The sequence below is a fragment of the Eubalaena glacialis genome, chromosome 7 (genome assembly GCF_028564815.1).
Source record: "Eubalaena glacialis isolate mEubGla1 chromosome 7, mEubGla1.1.hap2.+ XY, whole genome shotgun sequence".
In the NCBI taxonomy this organism is placed as follows: domain Eukaryota; kingdom Metazoa; phylum Chordata; class Mammalia; order Artiodactyla; family Balaenidae; genus Eubalaena; species Eubalaena glacialis.
The window spans coordinates 92,457,312-92,463,311 of record NC_083722.1 but is presented as its reverse complement, the minus strand read 5'-3'; positions in this window follow the sequence as shown (position 1 = coordinate 92,463,311).

Genomic DNA, 6,000 nt, shown 5'->3' with positions numbered 1-6,000 from the left:
GTTAATATGAAAGTTAAGACTGATGAAAAGGCATCTTTGGAAGCAGAGTTCAATACACAGTTGAAACTTCAGAGGTCATACCTTGAGACAGATAGACAGGTAGGAGAGGGCTGTTTGGGGTACGTGTGACCTTGGCACCTGCAGGTGGTGCAAACCCTGCATCCCTCTGCCTGCCCCCTCCTCCAGGCTTATACGCACCCCCAGCCCAGCCACTATTCCCCGGAGTTCCACTGGACCAGTTTGGGAGCTGAATGGAACCTAAGCCTCCTGACTCCTATCTCAGTTTTTATCACTCCTTGTGACCTCAAACACCCCCGAAGGATTCCATAAATGGATGAGGATCCAAATGAAAGAACTAGATTGAACTTAGGCAGGAAAGTGAGAGTGTCCTTTAAACGCCAATAGGCACTGCCTTTGGCATAACAAAGGAGTTAAAACATAATTAAGATCTGAAGACTGATTACAGGAATGTGTATGATTATTTTTATTATTTTTCCTCTTTCTATCTTTGTGATAGGATGTGATCAACCTCGGCCATGCCCCGTTGCTTAGTAGCAGACAGTCAGAGTTTTAATTATATACTAAAATAAGCTAAAGAACAGAAGACTGCTTTATGTCTAATACGTATATATCAAGAAAGGCATATGACAGCATCTAAATTGCTTTAGTGCCTGATAAAGAGTGCCTCTGGTAGGGTTGTCATCAAAAGATCACGAATGGAGTAGGAAAGGATTATTAATAAAGCTGCTACTCTATTTATATGTCCTCCATTGTTTGTGATTCCTTGTTAGAAGCTAGAAATGAATTTTTATCTACCACTAATTTCATCATGGTTTTTTTTTTCAGTCAGAGGGAAAAAAAAAAAACTTTTGTCAATTGCACTGCCAACCCTAGTCCTCCAAATAGAATTCTTTTCACTCCTCCAGATCTGCAATTCCCAAAATATTATATCACAATAAAAAATTAAAGAATTAGTCCATTCATTCTTTCAACATTCAACAAAGTCATGTTCCAGCAGCAAACCCCAGAGGCATTCTCTGCCCTCATAGAGATTTAAGGGAAGGGAAAGATGATAAATAAGTAAAACAATGAAAAAATAATCACAGACTATAACAAAGGTTATAAAAGAAATAAAGTATATTACTTAGGATTATGTTTAGCTGCAAGTGACAGAAGATTCAAAATCATTTGGTTTTAACCAAGGCTGTGATTCAGCCCAGTAGGTACTGAGGTAGTTACAACAATTTTTTTAAATTGGCATCTATTCTGACTGATCAGTGCCTGATTCTCTTTGGTTGGTTCAGATTCATATGCTGGACAAGTTGTATGTATGTTGCATATTGATTATGGTTTAAAAAGTTTATTTCTCTCTTTCTCTCACATTAAGGAAGGTTCTTCATAATGGTTAAGGCAGCTTCATGAATTCATCAAGGACCTAGATTTGTTTTGTTTTGTTTTTTAACTTTTTTTTTGTTGGTAATTTGAGAGATGGCAATTTTTAAAATTAATTAATTAGTTAATTAATTAATTTATGGCTGCGTTGGGTCTTCGTTGCTACACGTGGGCTTTCTCTAGTTGTGGCGAGCAGGGGCTACTCTTCATTGTGGTGAGCGGGCTTCTCATTGCGATAGCTTCTTGTTGCAGAGCACGGGCTCTAGGCGTGTGGACTTCAGTAGTTGTGGCACACGGGCTCAGTAGTTGTGGCTCGTGGTCTCTAGAGCGCAGGCTCAGTAGTTATGGCAGACGGTCTTAGTTGCTCTACGATATGTGGGATCTTCCCAGGCCAGGGATCAAACTCGTGTCCCCTGCATTGGCAGGTGGATTCTTAACCACTGCACCACCAGGGAAGTCCAAGGACCTAGATCTGTTGTTCACCATGGCTTCCAACTCATGATCCAAGATGACTGCTTGGGTTCCAGCCATTACATCTACATGAAGAACAAAGGTGAAAAGAGAGCCATACCTCTGCCACTTGAGGATAATTTAGTGTTTATCCTAATAACCAGAATATAGTCCATGGCTGCAAGGGGAGCTAGAACAGGTAGCCTTCATTCTAGGTGGTCAAATGCCCACCTGGAAATTAGGCAGTAATTCTATTACTAAAAAAACAGGGAGAGCAGATAAAGATAGGTAGTAGGCATTGCCACACCGGGTGACGTGACACAGAGTAACTGATACAGAGGGGGCTGCTTTAAATAGGGTAGTCAAATAGGGTACTCAGGAGGTAACAGCTGAGGTAAAGCCTAACGCATGCAAGTGACCTTGCCATGTACACTGGAGGAAAAGGCCTTCGGGCAACAAGAATGTCTTATTTCAAAATAGATTGACATCTGCTCACAGAATGCTTTTGACTTCATTTTATAAGTAATATTCTGCAACTATTAAGTTTTCCTGAGCTGACTGATAATCCGTTTTCTTCCCTAATTCTTAGTTGTCCAAATTTCAAAGCATGTTACATTATGGGAATTCTGAGCTTATTGCAACAGAAAACCACTGTCACCTGTAATTTTGAACCTGGTAGGAACAGCTGAGAACATATTTAGTAGCAAAATACTACTTGATATATTATTTAGGGGTGTGTCTACCAAGGTGGGGATGAGGTAGCCAAGCCGAATAAGTGTGCGTCTAGTATGTCTTAGAAACCACCACGAGTGGTGTAAATAACATGTTAGATTCAGACAAAACCACTTACAAATTAGGGTATTAAATCACAACTCACATTACAATAATGTGATTTGGTTTGGCGTTCACTGGAGTAGAACTGATAGTATGGAACTAATGTGATGTTTTGTGCAAGTGTCACATTCGTTATGCATTTGTTACGTGATTTCCATGGGTGCCAGAATGAAATTCATTGGAATAAACAGAAGAGCCTCGTGGCATGAAAGCCTAAAGCTATAAAGGGGAATTTGCCTTCCCGTCCTGTAATTAAGGTAACATCACACCCAGTGCATTTTCTTAATGAATATCGTACACTGACATCAAACAGAAAAAAGGAATCGGTAATACTATTTATTTCTGTAGATTTCATGTGAACAAAGATCATTATAAAGCCAGTGAATTTTGCCTAAATATATCTTTCAATGGCATCATGCCCTACTACAGAATACAGAGATGGTGTGTGTGTATACGTGTGTTTTAAGCCTTCTTCTTGAGTCTGTTGACCAAACCACAGAAGAGGGGAATTGCCGTGGAGATCATTATCACAAGTTTGGAAGAAGAAGCTCTAAGAATATACTTTTTCTAAATTGACCAGATTCCCTACACATCTTAATATGTCTAGCTATGAACATTAAGACCTAGTCTATGGCACCAAGAAATCATGTCTGTTCCAAAGCTGTTAGAATGTGAGCCTCATTTTCAAGTGCAAAGACTATGTCCTTTTTACCTCTGTAACTTCAACACCTAACACGATGTTTGACATATAGCAGTTGCTCAGTAAGGTTTAAATGAATGAATGGTAACTCTCATTCACAACAGTTTCCACTTACTCAACAGTTCTCTTAAGTCCTTACCAACATGTTTGACAGAAATCCAGTATATAATAAAATTCCAAGATCACAGAAATTAGAATCGATTATCGAGAAACCAATACCATATGGTATTCTATTGTATACATCCCCCTCCCTCTGGAAACCTATCTCAATATGAAACATTACATGTACACAGTGACCATGGATTGCAGTACACACATTTAGGTGTGCAAAAAAAACAACTTGTTTTATTTTTCTAAAATTAGACTTCATTTCTAATTGGAGTCTACCACCTCTTATTACGGAGGTGGAAGACTAATCTTTGAAACTGGAGGTTCTCTTCCTTTGCCCATGGGATTTTGCTTCAATTTCAGGGGCGTCTGTACAAAAGAGGCGTTGGGGGAAGCAAGGCTTCAGGTCCTCAGTGTCACCGTCTCTGGTCCTTGGCGATGGGCCCATCTGGGCTACTGATGAGTCTTCCTTCATTCTTCTCTGCAAGGTCCTTCCACGATTGGTTGTTTCCGTCTTTAATTCCAGGTCTTTCTAGTGAGTGATCATGCTGCCTAAGGCTCCATCCTACCTAAATACACCAGGAGTCATTTTTCCCTCTAGATATTGCTGCCTCTCCAGGAACTTATCTGGGGAGACCTTCCTGTCCTCTCTGCTCCCAGATCTCACAAAACTACCTGAGATTTTTGCCACCTCCCCAGGCTGTGGCCTAAGTAACAGTGCGGAGGGCCTATTTCTCTGGTGCCCATCAACACCTCTGCTCTCGTTACCCTCCCTCCGACCTTCTCTTCACCCCTAACTTGGAATCTTTTCGCAGTCTGTTAAGGAAACTTTTGTATCCAAGTATTTGTCCTATGCTGTGAGTCTTTTCTATTTCACTCTGAAGAGCCTCCTCTGTTTTCCACTTTCTGAAGTAACATCCCTTTTCTGGGTCGATGAGCATAGAATAAACTAACTTCATGAAGTTGTAGAGAGACCAAGGAGGAAGTTATAATACTGAGAGAAAGTTTGGTTAGTATTACAGAAATATGATTCTACCCAGTAAGTTCTCGGTGGGCAGACTGAGTTGGAGCAAAGAAAGGAGGTGAGAGGCGGGGTGTGGCGAGTGGGCGGTGACAGGGAATGCTGTCTGGGCTGTGGAAGGGGCAAGTGAAGGTTAACAGAGGGATGCTCTAGGGTACAAATTCTAGGGGTTAGGATTAGTCAAAGGTACACAGCAATCGAGGAAGACCAGGGACCAGTAGCCAGAAGAACTTGGGTAACAAGTGCTTAATGATGAAACAGAGCCAAATTTATAAGAAGAAAGTTTTCAAAAAAAAAAAAGGAAAAAGACCTCAAGTCTTTGACATTTCTCCCATCCAGAAGGGAGTCCACGTCCCCTCCTCTGGAATCAGAGAGGGCTGGTGATTGCTCTGATCAGTAGAGAAGTGGAAGTAATGCTTTTGGACTTGTGAGGCCAGGTCATAAAAAGCCATGCAGGTGCCATCTGGGTTTTTTGAAACATTCACTCTTGGCTTCCTCCCTCTCAGAAACCAGCCACCATGGTGAGAGAAACCCAAGCCACATGGAAAGGCCACGTGTGGGCACTGTGGTCAACAGCCTCAGCTGAGCCAAGTCTTTGAGTCATCCCAGCCTAGGCGCCAGACTTGTGAGCGAAGGAGCCTCCCGATGAGCCCAGCCCTCAGCTGCTGAGTCATGGCCAGCTGTCGGCGTCCTCCCAGCTGCGGCCCCAGACACCACAGAGCAGAGATAACACAAGCCATCCCGCCTAGGCCCTGTCCAAATTCCTGACCCACAGAATCCATAAGCATAATAAGATGTCTTTTGTTTTATGCCATGACTTCAGGCTGGTTTGTTACGCAGCAAGAGATAAGTAGAAGAGTTGGGAAACAGAAACAAGAAGAACAAGGCAGTGAGCTGGAGCTACCCATCGCTAGACTGGAAGGCTGGTCCAAGAAAAAAAAAAACAGCCTCTAGGGCACAGTAAGAGCTGACATTTGAATGTTAGTCTGTGACAAGATTCTCTGACATGTATTCATTCATTTAGCCTTGCAACTGTCTGAGGTAAGGAATACTAGTTATTGACACTTTACAGAAGAAGAAAGAGAGGTAGAGAGATGTTAGGGTTCTTGCCTGAGGTTATACAATTGTTAAGTGGAGGGCACTGAATTCAAACCCATTCCGCCTCTGGCATCCATGTTCTGCGCTACATCGTAGAGCTTGGTGTGGCCCAGAACTTGTGTGGATCCTGCAGAACCATTTGCACACCTATTTGAGAAGACCCTATTAGCATTTTTAATAAAAGAAAAGCAACGATGGGTCTTTTCTCTCACGGAAGTCTACTTAAAAGATAACACACAAAAAAGAAGTTTGATGTCTTTTTCTACTTCAAACACCATCTATGGCCAAATGCAGCTTGGGCTTTATAGACACTAAGATATGTTGGCTAATAACAGAGTTACCTTATATGGAGAAAAGACAACTATTGTTTGAAACAAAACACTGTGGTATAAACACA